At 32.7% G+C, this 16,311-nt stretch overlaps 1 long non-coding RNA gene across 1 annotated transcript; it reads left to right on the top strand.

The window, feature by feature from the left end:
* The first annotated feature begins 8,923 nt into the window (after window positions 1–8,923).
* LOC112100078 lies at window positions 8,924–12,168 on the top strand. The gene is made up of 3 exons (XR_002906342.1): window positions 8,924–9,963; window positions 10,613–10,729; window positions 11,916–12,168. It is a non-coding gene; the product is annotated as an uncharacterized LOC112100078 (long non-coding RNA).
* The last annotated feature ends 4,143 nt before the right edge of the window (window positions 12,169–16,311 follow it).

The following is a 16,311-nucleotide window of genomic DNA, read 5'->3' as shown; positions in this document are numbered from 1 at the left end:
AAGTTCAAGAAAGATTTCTTGGTCTTTGGTCAAAACATTGATTTTCTTTAAATAAGAATCTGAATTACTGGTGTCAGAATCACTAGAAGAAACAGATTCAGAATCATTTAACTCATCAACCTGTAGAGGCTCACTATCTCCCGTCATGGAAAACTCAGAGTCAAAAGACTCTACAAGTAAAGGGGCAACTTTAGAAAGAACTTCTTCATCAAGGCCAAACTCATGGAGCTTTCTGTTCATTCTGCAAAACTTTGCAGTATGGCCCTTCTTCCCACATTTGTAACATGTGGCTTCTCTATAGTTTAAAGGGGGTTTTGGTTTGGCTCTAAACTCTTTCTTTTTAGAGAAGTTGGGTTTCTTATAGGGCCTCGAGGTTTTCTTATAAGAAAATTCTCTAAAATCTTGAAAGGGTTTCCTATGGCCTTTTGATTTGTAATGTTTTTTGTAAGGTTTCGAAGAACACTTACCATTACAATCCTTAGAAATAGAAGTTTTAAAGGGGTCATAGTTAAATTGTTTACAGAAACTACTTAATTCTTGCTTAGATTTTCTAAGCTCTCATTTTAGTCGTTTCTGTAACTTCAAATCTTGACAAATCTTTAAACCTTCTTTGTTGACAAAACTGACGAGTTCACCATAGGTAAGCTCATCATAAGGAATATGGTTGTCATACAGTGCTTTAATGGAATTCCTAACCTTTTCTCCAAGTAGGGTCGGTAAACCTGCAAGGAATTTCTCCTTCCAAGTTATGTGATTTGCATCATCCCTAAGGAAAAGCCTAGTAAAGAATGTGGTTTTATAGCTTTGGAATTCACTAAGTTTCCTACACCTTAGATTGTGTAGTAACTCAGCATTCTTATCCCTAAGGTGCGAAGGGTCACTTATGAAATGAAGGGATATAGTCAAAATCAAGGTAGCAACAATATCTTGAATTGGACTATTGAATTCGTCAAGAATGGGGGCTCCATTCTCATCAATTTGGATGGAATTTAGGATATCTAATTGTTGCTGTTTAGTGAGAAGATGATTCCACCAACCTTTAAGTTGACCAGTAAAACCAGCAACGAGAATTTCTGCTATGGCTCTATCAGAAGTTCCCGCCTGAGTTTTATAGGCATTAGCTGCCATGGTCATCTGTTGCAATAACCCTAAGATGTTGTACTCAGACATGCCATCAATATTCCACTCATAAACAGAAGATGCATTAAATCGCGATTGATTTAAAGCACTCGGTCTATTATCTATAGCTAAATCTGGTGGAGTCCTGATAGTAGGTAAGGCTAATTCCCAATGGATTTTGTTGGCTTTAGGAGCAGATGGTTCATCATTAAATGCTTCTATATCTGAAGAGGCTATAGAAACATTGTCATGTTCTAGTACACCAATCTTGCTAGATTGGGCACTATCAGGGGCTATCTGGACCTTAGAAGAAGAAGAAGAAGAAGAAGAAGAAGCTTTTATTCTATCTAATTGGTCTCTAATGGCTTTAGCAAAATCTGATTTTGACTCTTGAACAAGCTTCTGGCTAATTTTCGAAACCTGAAAAGGTTTAAAAATAGGTTCCTTTAACTTTTTGCCAAAATCCGATTTTGTGCTAATAGGAGAAACAGCTATGGTTGACTTTTGGAATTGGCTTTCTATCCTAGTCAACTGTTTTCCTATTGTATTTAAGTTAGTATTACAGAAATTATTCTGTTGAATAATACTACTTAAATTCGCATCAGAATCATTTGGTTTAGGGATTTTGTAAGGTGAGGCTCTAATTTGAATAGGAGGTTCACCATGGTCAACAGTTAAACTCCGAAGAGGTGGATGCTCAGATTCTATGGTCCTATCACTATCGGAAAGTTTCCATTCAGGGATTTTCTTTCTAATAGTAATAGGGTTTGACTCTTTAAAAGGATAAGAAATGTTGTTATTCGAAGAATATATCTCAAACCAATCAAAAAACAATATATGAATTTTATGTGAATTTATAAACTCTTAATATGTCTCTTGAATTTCTTTTCTTTGATTTAGAAAATGTTTAAAAAAACCAAAGTCTTTTTTCTTTATTATTATCTGAATAAAAATCATTATGGAGGAGAGTTTTATCCAATTTAAAAAATTTTTCAATAACATTTATCACATTTTCCGTGACAGTAGAAAATGTAGGAGAAGTTGGGGGAGAGGGTTCCTTCTCCTCTTGTCTTTGTTCATGTTGACTGCTAGTGTAGATTGGGTGTGGAACACTAGTGGTATAGTCAACAGAGTGAATAGAGGAACTAGGTATATCCGAAGTGGAAAACCTGGGTTGACTCTTTACAGGTTGGAAAGGGAGATTTATAATAGAAGGTACTTTTGAAAATTTTCTTTCCAATGAAGGAACGCTTGAACATGAATCTTTATCAGAGAATCTGGTTGATGTAGATCTTCGAAATGATAATTTGACTTTACCATCTGAATACTGAGTCACATTTTACAACTCTGTATTTGGCTTAAGTTGTTTTGGAATCACTGGGGCAGTGGCTCCTTCAAGAATCCATTCATCGGGAAGATTGACATCTTTCCATTGGATAGGTTTTGGAATAACAGTATTGGCTTTAGACAGGTCAATCTGCAGGAGAAGAGTCTCATCTTTTTTTTACTGGAATTTATGTTGCGTACTAAACGCAGAAATCATGGCTTTGTAAGAAATTTTATAAATTAAAGCTACAGGGATAGATCCCTAAATCATATCATAATTGTGGGTCTTGATTTGTAAAATCATACTTTTTAAAATGTTTTTGTCTTTTAAAGAAATTGTTATGTTTGGATAACAATTAAATGAAATGGGTCCTTTACACAGACTTGATTCTATACTACTTAGTAAAGAATCATCAAAAGAGATGAATCGACCATCTCTCAGAACGACAAGGATGGAAGTATTTAGACCTTTTTTAGTAAGGGGTTTTATACCGACTTGTATTAATCCAATATAAATATAATTAAAATTTTTATCTTTTAATTTCTTTAAAAATTGTTCTGAAAACAAATGAATTGTTTCAAAAGGCTTTGAAAGAGTTATGTCCCTTTCTTCAGTTTTTATAACATAGTCATTCTTTAGAAAATCAAACTTTTTTGTTTTATAAATCATTTCTTTATTAACTTTAGGTAATTCCCAGTTATCAATTGCTTTATTGAAATCTTTAATCACAAATTCTTCTGAATTCACAACATTCTTAAAATCACTAGTTCTTCCAGAAGAAGAGCTAGAGAAAGATGATGCTCTACAGAGTAGAGAATCCATGGACAAAAACCTATGTTCTATTCCTAGTCCTGTCAGTATGGCTACATGTATGGTTTTACTGCCCTATGCGGAAATCCTTATCCTAAAACGGGACTTACTACCAGTAAGGAATTCACCATACAAACAAAAATCAAAGAAAACACAAGTCTTTAAACACAAAGTCTCTAAACTATATTACACTATCCTCCCTTTGGCTCTGATACTAGAAGGATATATATATATATATATATATAACCTAATTGATGATAGAGATAATGATCTTTTTTATGCTCCTATTGATAATGGTGATCCATAATACTATCAATGATGGAGATGGTGTGCATGATAAAGGTCTAATCGGTTATAGGAAAGAGTTCACTCGTTTTTAGAACGACCATGAACCAAGTCAAAGTTAACTTATTACTTCAACGTCCCATTGTAAGGAGCTAGTAGTTGAACCTCAATAAGTGCTGCTTTTGTTTTACCTTCAAAGGACTTCCTTAGAAGTTATGGGTCTAATGATTTGTGTGGGCAAGTTGTTCGATTCCAAGTATAATTTAATATTGGAACTATGAAAAGTTTTCTTGAGGGATAAGTTCGATTTCAAGGTCACAAAATCTGCATTGTCATGTTTGAAGTGCATTATGTCAAAATCATGTAAATGGTGTCTGATAGTAAAGGGGGAATCAAATTAAGAGACTATACGTTGGGTAGTGATGACACGTGACAAGACATACACTTGTCATAATAAGGCTAGTATTTTTATTGAGTAAGGAGTTAGGTAGTGATGAGACGTGATGAGATATACACTTGTAGTAATAAGGCTAGTATTTTAACCCTCTAGTTGCTGCTTTAGTTTTACCTTCAGAGGACTTTGTTAGAAGTTATGGGTCCAATGATTTGTGTGGGCAACTTGCTCGATTCCAAGTATAATTTAATATTAGAACTACGCAAAGTTTTCTTGAGGAATAAGTTTAATTTCAAGGTTGCAAGATTTGCATCGACATGTTTGAGGCGCATTGTGCTTCAAAATCATGTAAATGATGTCTTAGAGTAAAAAGGGAATCAAATCAAGAGAATGTACCTTGGATAGTTGCTGCTTTAGTTTTACCTTCAGAGGACTTTGTTAGAAGTTATGGGTCCAATGATTTGTGTGGGCAACTTGCTCGATTCCAAGTATAATTTAATATTAGAACTACGCAAAGTTTTCTTGAGGAATAAGTTTAATTTCAAGGTTGCAAGATTTGCATCGACATGTTTGAGGCGCATTATGCTTCAAAATCATGTAAATGATGTCTTAGAGTAAAGAGGGAATCAAATCAAGAGAATGTACCTTGGATAGTGATGAGATGTGCCAAGATACACACTTGTCGTAGTGAGACTAGTATTTTATCAAGTAAGGAGTTCGGTTATCGGTCATCTCATTACAAATAAATTTCTTTGGAAGAAACTGATATACACTCCAAATTACACTACAAAAAAATGTTTATATTTTTGGAAATAGGTCCAAATTCAGAATTTTTAAATAATACTCGTTATTCCCAAAACTTTCTGAAAATATGATATGACCAAAACTTTATAATACTTTTCAAAGAGGTTTTTCATAATGCTTATTAATTTCAAAATAATTTCAATTTAATCCAAAATTTGTAAAACACTCAAATCCAAAAAATACTTGTCTTATAAATATATCTTTTAGTTTATGAAAAGTAATGATTTATTGAACAAAATCTTGAGCTTCTCAAATACTAAATCATGCATATAATAATTCATACCAACTTTAAAAGAATTTGTCGCAATAATAACTCTGTTGAGCTAAACTTTGTTCTTGATCAAACCATTGTCCGTTGAATGTCTTGAGTTTGATTTCATGTGATTCACTAGCATAAATATTATCCTTTAAGAACTAGTGAAAATGCGAAATATAATATTTATCATATCACGTAAAACACATATTTGTTATCATCAAATTACAATATGTGTAGCCTTTAGGCTAACAAAATAAATATGACGGTCTCTCCAATTTATAACAATCATGCATAACAACTCATGCCCCTTTTAACATCGGAATGGAAATTTAATTGTTCTCATCAATAGATTATATTGCTTTCCCTCCCTTTTCATTTTATTTGAAGGGGATCTATCCCCAATTGGTTCCATTTCAATGTGCTTGCTTTCATAACCGAGCAAGTCATGTGTATATCTACTAGCTACAGTTCTATGGCAGGATATAATTACAATTCATAAACCCAATATACACGATCCATAATTGGTCATCAGAAGAGCATACAATACATCACGCAAATAATAACATGTCGTACAACTAACACCTTATGAATTAGCCATATAATCAAATGCTTGCATCTCCTCAAGCATTTGAAGGGGGCTTGCCCCCAATTGGTTCCATTTCAACATGCTTGCTTTCATAACCAAGCAAGTCATGTTTATATCTACCAATTGCAGTTTAGTAGCAAGACAAAATTTTAATTCATAAACACAATATGCAAAGTCCATAATTGGTCACCAACAAAGCATACAATAAATCACGCATGTAATGACATGCCATACAAGTAACACCTTATTAATTAGCCATATAACCAAATAATCCTTGAAAAAATAAAGCAATTTCCACCTGCATAGTTGATTCAAGGCTTTATTAAAAACTACATGCACGCTCCTTGTTCAATTTCTTGTCCAATAAATTAATTGCCTCTTGATTCTTCTATCTTGTGCTTGTTACAAAGAAATAAAATAATGCTTCCTTCTTAGAATTCTCCTTTTCTATGATTCTTCCATCAAAATCATAACTAATTATCCTACCTAATTGCCACCATTAAAACTTACAAACAAAATTAACAATTTCTTATCCGTAGTTATATGTTGCGTCCGATCGAACAACTTATTGACAGATCAAAGAGACTTCTTTCCACTATTTTGCCAAGGAGTTACATTGGCCTAATTCCTAAATTTTCAACTCCACCCAATGTTGGACACAATTGGCTGCCATAGTGATATAGTTGTCTACAATCTTTTTGCCGCGATTTCATATTTACTTCAGCCTCATATGACCGCAATTCCATTGACAATTAATTTCATGATCCGATTTTACTGTGTGGAATAGACTTAAGCTATTTATAGGTTTTTGCAACGATTTCGATGATGTCCTCTCCACACAGATTCAATCACCTAATTTTAACTATTTTGGATTATTTAATTTTTTATTATATTTATCTGTAGTCAACTGTTGCATCTGGCTACTTTACTTATTGTAATGACTCATCCCAGCCATTAGATGGAATCCCTTCAGATCCTAAGGCAATTATGCATAAGGACAAAAAATGTTGCACGTTGCAATATTTGCAACATAGGTGAGTCCTGAGTATCAATAATGATTTCAGTAATTTATAAAATCTAGTATTGAGGATATTTTGAAAATGTTGAAGTTGATACCAAAAATCAGTTTTAGCAAAATTGAACGCATCAATCAAAGTGGATAAGATTCTATGTTCCTCATAATATAGGTACATACATGTTGCTCTCTTAGTTGTGCTTATGATATGAAATCACTTGACTTTATGGACTTTTTCTCTTTTTATCCTACACATTTGGATAAATTTGTGTTCATTTGATTATATTTCACATTTTTCTATTGATCAAGTGTTCCCTTTAGCTTAAAGTATGTAGTTTTTTTCATGCATTTTTTCTTATAATAGTTGTTTTAGCTAATTTGTTATCCATGGTCACTTTAATATTTATTGTTGTTATAACCCATCTGTTTAAGAGAATTTTTAATTATTAAAAATTTTTTCTTATAATTTTTAGTTTATCAAGTGTTCTCTTTAGTAAATCATTCCACTTATAATGTTGGATAATCTCTATAAACTAATGGATTAAAATTTTTGTATATTTCTTTTAAGTCTTTACATAAAGTTACAATTAAGTGCAACGGCAAAGGTGCTATTACTAATTTTGATCGCAGCCTATATGAAGTAAACAAAAAGGGCTTAATACCCATGGTAATTAATTAATGAAGATATTTTGCTAATCATCTCCTGTTAGGTCGATATATATTTGTTGGGTGATTTGCTTAATGCTATAGGTGTCAATGTGCAAGTGTACACAACAAGTACTATACTAATGAGTATTCAGATAAACTCCATAGGAATTGATGTTATATGATTTGTTACAGCAATCTTAACAGTGCAATTTCATACCAAATTAAAATAAGATAATCAATGAAACTAATAAACTAACTTGATTAAAAAAATTCAATAAAAAAATAATAAAAGGAAAATCTTAAATCAAACACAAAGACAAACTCAATGAAAAATGAGTAGTTAAGTGATTAAACTCACTTAATGGTATTGACTATTTTTCCAATTAAAATTATGTTACTACAATATTTACTACAGCACTGGGCAGAATCTCTCATGCATCCTCAGTTGTCGCCTATTGGATATCTTATATCTAAATGTAATATAATAGTTACTAGTTGTTACGTTAACATTAGATATAGCATTATGCGTTCTAGGTTGCAACTAGGGGTGGGCAAATCGGATTCGGTTCCGGTTGTTCGGGTTTCAACCCATTCGGTTAGAATTCAACCCAATCAGGTTCAAACTATAAACCCCGACCCAAACCAAACTGAATTTAATTCGGTTTCGGTTCGGTTTGGGTTATAAATTCAGGTTCGTTTATATTATGAAACCATAATTTTATCTATCCAAAAACAGAAAAAATTAACTAAATATCACACAAATTTCCTATAATCTTATTTATAAATTAACTGATTAACGTATAGAATTCTGAATTTAACATTTCACAAAAAAAAATTAACAAAAGAAAACTAAGAAATTAACTAACAATTAAAAAATAAATTATTAAATGATTAATGGAGATCAGAAAAAGCAGAAGAATTATTTGGCAATGGAGGAAGAACATAAGAAGAAGAAGAAGATGCTTGGCAGCAGCCGAAGGAAAGAAGAAGAAGATTTGAAGAAGAAGAAGAAGAAATGAAGAAGAAATGAAGAAGAAGAAGATGATATTTGTCAGTGGATGAAGAAAAGGAGAAGAAGAAGAAGAAGAAGAAGAAAAAGAAGTGGAGAAGTCAAGTGACGGTTGAGAAAGTGAGAAGTGTGTGTTTGGGAGTTGTAAGGTTAGGGTTAGGTTTATGTTTATATTTTTAAACTTTTTTTTTTTACCCAATCGGGTTGATTATTCGGTTCAGGTTCAACCCGAACCGAAATACAACCCGATTGAGTTTAGATTTTTAATCCAAACGGGTTGTAAGCTTTAACCCGAACCGAACCGAACCCGAAATGTTTGGATCGGGTCAACCCGATCCAAACGCCCACCCCTAGTTGCAATTGCCCTACAAGATGAATCTTAATGTTTAATTCTTCACTAATTTTAGATCAAGCGTGACCTTATTTAAATGGAAATTAATTCGACTTATGAAACTCAACCTAAAACCATATATTGTTTTAATTTGTTCTATTAAGTCAGATCTTTTTAAATCTCCTTCTTAGCCAGTATCCACTAAATGGGTGGTTAGGCAAAATATGGAATTCAATAAATAAAATCAAGATAAAATACTGTAGTAAATTCATAGCATCACACATATATCAACCAAATAACTATTAAGCTTGTAGGTCCAGCTATATTACAACTGTGTTAAGATAACACAGTTGCAATATAATTTTGCCTTAAGTTTGTCTATCTCTGAACCATAACAAAATTTATTTCACGATTTGCGATAAAACAGTGACAAGAAATTCCCTTGAAAATTTCTCAAGTGTTCAAATTTTCATCTTTGAAACTAAAGCAGTCCTAAGCCTAACAAAGTCGACGGCACTCTCAGCCTTAACCTTACTAACAACACAGCCCTAACTCTCACTCACAGCCGAAGAAAACAAAACATTCAGAGCCGCCATCGATCGATTTGACAGAAAAGTATTAGAAGACGACAAAGACCTCAGCCTCTCACTCACTCAACTCATAGTACTCAGCCTCCCACTCAAATCAGCCGTCATTGTTCAATTGAAGAACTTTAGGCCATGCGAAGACCGATGGAACCGGTGGTAGTGCCGACGTATGGCGGGATATGGCAGATCGAGATTCGCGGCCCGCGCAAATTTGCTGGCTGATCGCGGCAACTCTGGCGGCTTCTCGGCAGTGGTGGGTTCGGATTTTGAAGGGGTTGTTGTGAACAGTAAAACTCAGGTGGTGGGTCAAAAATCCAACGGATCGCGCCGATCATGGTGGCATTTGCGCTAGAAACTGCAACTTCGTGTGGCCGTTGCTGGCTACTTTCCGGTTGTGGTGAAGGTATTAGGGGTCCTCGCGAGTGTTTGGGAATTTGAATGATGACCATCGATATTTCGAGAACATGAATCAGTAACATGGTTCCCTATGTATTGATTTATTATGAAAAAGAATACAAAATTTGCTGGAAGTGGCTTGGATAGTGTCAATTCTTGGTTTGACACCCTGATATGGTTTCAGCTTTTATTCTTCTCATCTCGAAGAAGTTAATTTGTATTTTAAAAAAGTAGAAATTTATATATCATTAGGATGGTATCTAATTTGTTAGGTTTTCGCCCATAAATTTTTGTTGTTTTCATAGTCTGATGAGCTCCTTTGCAGACCCAGATATACAGAGCGAGATTGACACATACATATCCAGAGATCATGCCACATTTAGTGTCCTATTGCTGGTAGGTTTCGTTTATTTAGCAGTTGTTCCAATATATAATAATATAGGCATTTATTTTGTTTATCATCATACTTTGGAAGAGTGGAAAGTGAGAACTTTCTCCTCCTAGTAACTCCAAAATTATAGGTTGGGTAACCTTGATTGATGCATGGTGAATTCTTACAAGTTAATGTTTGAGATGGAACTATTTTAAAGTTGTTAGCAGGGAGAGATAAACTTATTTTGACAGAGATAAGAAACAAAAAGAAGAAAAGATAATTTTCTTGTACCTTGAACCAAAAAAAATTGCAAGGAATTTATAGTACACAACTCACTCTTACAAAGGCTTAGCTCAAATGCAGCAAGCTGCTGCTCAACCACAGTTCACGAAAATGAAGTCCTCAAATGAAAACATATGCTTGTTGATGGTTGATTTTTTATCACATATATCCTTGTTCTAATAGCCATTGACACTCAATGCTCATTAAAATGCTGTCAATGAGGCCTTTATTGTCCTTATCTCATTGTTTGTTATGAATGCATGCTACTAATCAGATGAAAATATATGTTGACATTTAGGAGATCCCACCCATAAGTTCACAATATGTAATGCAAAAATGCCAAAGAGCATACTTGTTTCATTACTCAAAGTTTTGCTTCAACTTTAACAGATGGATTTTTCAGAGAATTAGGAGCCAGCAACTCTTATCTTGAAAGAGTTGATTTACCAAATCAAGATCAGTAGCAGAGAAGCTGTAATTAAAGTGGAATTTTCAAATGAGTTGTCGGTATGCTACTTACATTTGATATTGTCTCTGAACAGCAAAATTTTTTATTTTCATTTTCAATGCAATGTTTATATCATAACTCAAGTCAGACCACCTGTTGGACAAGAACTGCCTGAAAAGCATATTGTAATCATTGCATTCAAACAATTCATCATTACTATGAAGCAATGAACTCAGTTTTTAAAATTAGATAATTAACAAAACAATTTTTTTAAAAAATAAAGAAATAAATCTGGAACTTATGAGATGGAAAGACAGAAATCTAAAAAGTCAGTTTTTGAAAGGTATAGTTGTATTAGGTTTCAAAGGCTTTGCAGATTGGATGCTAATGTATAATTGTAGTTGAAAGCAATTTTCTTTACAGAAGAAAATTACTCTTTAATTTAGAGGTGTGTGAGTGCATGTGTGCACATGTACTTTGTTAGTTTTAATTAATGTATTTGCTTATAAATTTGTTCATTTGCTCTAACAAGGTGCATTCTGGCTTTCTCTGTTATCATTTGCATGTGGTTTAAAAGAACCAAGTGGAGGGTAAATGATAAACTAAATTAGTATAAGTGTGATCAAAATGTATTTGGAAAAGGGGGAATACTTTATGGGAATAAAATTAATCTCTTTCCTTATACAGAGTGCAAGTGTTTTGCTGGCTTAGAATAGTTAGCTTTCTCTGGTGGCTTTTTTATTCTGTGCAGTAGCATGTATAATTTAGTAAAAAAAGAGCTGAGATTATGTAAGCTAATAATTATTTATTGTTTTAGCTTTAACTAGTGATAGATTATTGCAAATAGCTTATCTTATTTTCTATATCATTTCTAAGTGTTAACAAATACTTTAAAAGAAGGAAATCACATGGTTTTCTATTGAGGATTGAACATGATAATTGTTTACTTGAAAAAAGAGCTGAGACTATGGAAGCTGATAATTATTTATTTTCTTAGCTTTAACTAGTGGTGGATTATCCCAAATAGGTTATCTCATTTTCTACATCATTTCTAAGTGTTAACAAATACTTTAAAAGAAATAAATCACACAGTTTCTGTTGAGGATTGAGCATGATAAAATGTTGCCTTTGTTGATTTGTGGTTCAGTGGTTAGGTTAATTTTTTATCATTTACATGGCTTGTTTCTGGTTATTTGGTTTGCAAGGTTGCTTATGATTGATTGAGTTGCTTTTTGCTTTATACAGATGTTGTTGGACATGATTTCTGGGTTATATAAGCATTTGCATGCGGCAGTAGTAGCGGTAGAGAAATCATCATCTCATCAAATATGTTGGTTCGATCAGTAGCTATAATGGAAAAGAATATTCAGAGGATTATGGGAGCAGTAGTTTTAGTCAAGAGAGGAAAAGAAAATATTAAAAAGGATCAGCTGGCGTGGGGTAGCAGAGACCGCAGTTTTACGAAAATGTTTGAAATTTAGTTTGGTGTTTATTTTGGTTAGGAAAGTTTGTATAACAAATTAACAATTATAAAAATATTCATGTAGTTGTAATTATTTTTTATTTTATTAACATTAAATTAAGAATTTTAGCAATAATTTTTCTATTATTGAATTATAAATATATCTTGTGAAATAAAAAATAATTATTTGAAAAAATAGGTACTAAAATTTAAAACAGATTTTAATTCCCGCCAAACTATTTTATTTAGATTAAGTTTCAATTCGCCCCTAAATAATTTTAATATTAATTTGAATACCCACCAAAATAATTTTAAAAATTCTTGCCAAATTAGATATTAATTTTTTAAAGTTATTTAATATATATTTAAATATTAATTTTTAATTAAATACTTAATTATTCATGTCAAATATTAGTCACACCTAGACAATGTCACGACAGCATTTTATCATATGTGTATAAGAGATTTGTGATGGATGATACTAGGGATGGCAATGGGGAGGGGAGGGGAGGGGACCAATCTCCCCATACCCATCCCCGATGTTTTGCATATGTCCCCGTCCCCTCCCCGTCCCCGTCAAAATTGCTTGAGAGAATCCCCATCCCCTCCCCGAATAATAACAGGGGATCCCCGAGGGTCCCCGGTCCCCGAATAATTAATAGTCTAATACATTTTTTATTTTCGATTTTAAATTAATCATATTAAAATAAACTCATACCGCTATTGTAAGCTCGTAACCAACTTTGACAGCACATTAAGGCCTCCAATGTGCTTGGATGAAGTTTGTTATGGTATGAGCTCACAACTCTACCACTAGTGTTAAAAGCTGATTCAGAAGCAACTGTTGTAATTGGAATTGCCAAAATATCTCTAGCAATTCGAGCTAATGTAGGATACCTATTAGCATTTGTCTTCCACCAACTCAAAATATTAAAATCTTCCATCCGAGATATAACTTTCTCATCCAAATATGAATCTAATTCATCTGCAACAACTGCACAATCTCCATTGTTTACATAATCATTAAAACCTGTCATCCATTTGGTTGCTTTCTTATAAGAATCCCCTGTAGATCTAGTAGAAGAACTACTACCAGTATAATCAAAGCAATAAACAGTTGGTGAAAACTTCAATTAATACTCTTCAACTAATTCCCGGCAAAGGGTGACCACTTTCCCAACATACAACTATTTTGATATTTATTATTTTTAACAATATTTATAATTTTGTTATTTATTTATTAGTAATTTTAAAAATAAAAATAAAATTAAAAATTAAAATGGGGAAATGGGTAGGGGATGGGGATTCCACCTCATCCCCGTCCCCTCCCCGAATAAAAAGTTGGGTAAAAAATTTTCCCCGTCCCCTCCCCGAAAAAAAAATTGGGTATAAAATTATCCCCGTACCCTCCCCGAATGGGGAAAATCCCCGAGGGTACCCATCCCCGTGGGGATTTTTGCCATCCCTAGATGATACACCATAAATCCATGACATATAAAAATCATCATTTTGAAATTTTTTAATACAGGCTTTAATGACGGTTGAGCAACCGTCGTCTAATAGGGTGTATGAAAGTCAAAAACAATTATTATTTAGCCTTTTTTTAGTAGTGACCCTCAGGTACTTACAACGCTAGTTTCCTGGCATTTAATGTTTGTTGATATTGTAATTAATGCGGCTAATTTGTTATTGTTTGTTGTCCCTCAGGCAATTGTGTGGAAGATAAACTATCGATGTAGGAGAATAAGAATTATAATATCGCCAGAGGATTTTTGTTACAGGATACAATTGAATATTGAGAAGAATTCTGGATGGTATTTGAAAGATTTTGGTATTGTTGAACTTTACCTTTTCTTAACAATACTGATGATTCCATCAACGATGGATTTTTTTAGTTTATTTATGTATTCGCTATATTCAGTACCAGGAGTTAGATATCTAGTTTTTGTAATGTGTAATAATGTATTTGGATATGTAATGAAATGATTTTGTAATTTAAATTTGAGTCTGGTTAGTGCATTATAATCATTTTGCTAGTGAATTGTAATCTGATTTGGAAAGAAATGTGAACGAGTGAACATGCAATGACCCATTTTATATATATTTTTTAACTAATAAATCAAACACTAATAACATAGTAACAATAATTACAGATATTAATATAATATCGCAACATTTTGATGCTATGGTGTCATAATGTTAATAATAGTACTAATACCAAAATCATGACACCACAAACTAGTGTGAGTTAACTAAGTGTTAGTGTATTACTGTGTTGGCATCACATTTACAGTTTCTAAGGTCGTTAATATAATAATTATTTTCCATGTAATTCGTTATGCATTTCTCTGTAACTACAAGTTGGTAGTGGAACTTGTTTATATTTAGAGTTTATGTGTATAAGTTCTTGTATTTTGCTATAAATGCGGATGCCATGGTTTTATGTATAAGTTCTGGTATTTTGTTATAATTGAAGCTGCCAGCGTGGCTTGGCTCTGCTTAATAGAGGCTTCGAGTTATAGTTGAAGAACTTAAGCGCCTGTCAGTATTGTTTTTCAATTGTTGTTTTCATAAAATAAAAATGAGAACAAAAATGTTATTTTAATTTTTTTTAAATTCAAAATTTTGTTTAATATCATTTGCAAAAATAAGATAAAGTAAAACACATTCAATAGGAATATTTTAAAGAATTATTATTAGAATAATTTTCATTAATTATTATAAGACTACCAGTATATAATTTGCTATCAGAAGTGTTGGACGACTACCAGTATATAAATATACAAAGAAAAGAAAATAAGCAACTTTAATTTCATATATATATATATATATACTCTGAAGGAATATAATGGGCTTTAAAAAAATTTAGACAGTGGATGGCGTTAGAGGTAAGAATATTTGGGCTTCACCCAAAATAGTTCCACCATTGTTGAAACCAGTTTGGGAGACTTTGGACGGTTATTTTTTAATTGAAGAAAAATAACCAAGAATGAGGCTTTTTTGGGTTTTGAATAAAAAAAAGTATTAAACCAGGCTTATTGATAATCTCAATAAGAAAAAGATAAGCAATGGTTTAAGCTTCTTGTTGGTTTTTCAAACCATGAGATTTGTCAAAACCCAAGTCTTTCTATCAAAACATCTTAGAATTCACTGAGTCTGTAAAATTCAAACATTTCTTCCTCAGTGAATCTCATTCTGAGCCTGCCTATTCTACGGCAACCATTCTTAAAGTTTTGAGCCCAAAGCAGTGGAACGACCAACTCCACAAACCAAAGACTTTCCCTGTCAATTTTCAAAGAAGCTTAAACCATTGCTTATCTTTTTCCTATTGGGATTATCAACAAGCTTGGTTTAATATCAGATTTCCTCCTTTTTTCTGCTTCTGTACAAATTTATTTTGAATTAGATTAAACTCTTCTTCACAATGATTTTTATTCTGACACTAATAAAGAAAAAAAGACTTTGGTTTTTTAAGAATTTCCTAAACCAAAGAAAAGAAATTCAAGAAACTTATTATGAGTTTGTTAATTTGCATAAAGTCCATATATTATTTTTTGATTGGTTTGAGATGTATGCTTCAGATAACAAAATTACTTATCCTTTTAAAGAATCAAATCTCATTACTGTTAGGAAGAAAATCACTGAATGAAATCTTTCTGATAGTGATAGGATCATAGAATCTGAACATCCTCCACTTAGGAGCCTGACCATTGACCATAGTGAACCTCCTGTTGAGATTAAAGCCTCCACTTCTAAGGATTATTTTTTGATTGGTTTGAAATGTATGCTTCAGATAATAAAATTACTTATCCTTTTAAAGAATCAAATCCCATTACTGTTAGGAAGAAAATCACTGAATGAAATCTTTCTGATAGTGATAGGATCATAGAATCTGAACATCCTCCACTTAGGAGCCTGACCATTGACTATGGTGAACCTCCTGTTGAGATTAAAGCCTCCACTTCTAAGGATTGTAATGGTAAGTGTTCTTCGCAACCTTACAAGAAACATTACAAATCTAAAAGCCATAGGAAACCCTTCCATGAGTTTAGAGAACCTTCCTATAGGAAACCTTCGAAGCCTTTTAAGAAACCTTATTTTTCTAAAGGCAAATGCTAAGTTACAATAATTGTAACATACATCTCTCATGTGAACCACACAAATTGTGGGTCCTATAAT

The sequence above is a fragment of the Citrus clementina genome, unplaced genomic scaffold (genome assembly GCF_000493195.1).
Source record: "Citrus clementina cultivar Clemenules unplaced genomic scaffold, Citrus_clementina_v1.0 scaffold_3, whole genome shotgun sequence".
NCBI lineage: Eukaryota > Viridiplantae > Streptophyta > Magnoliopsida > Sapindales > Rutaceae > Citrus > Citrus x clementina.
This window is presented reverse-complemented; position numbering and strand designations above follow the sequence as displayed.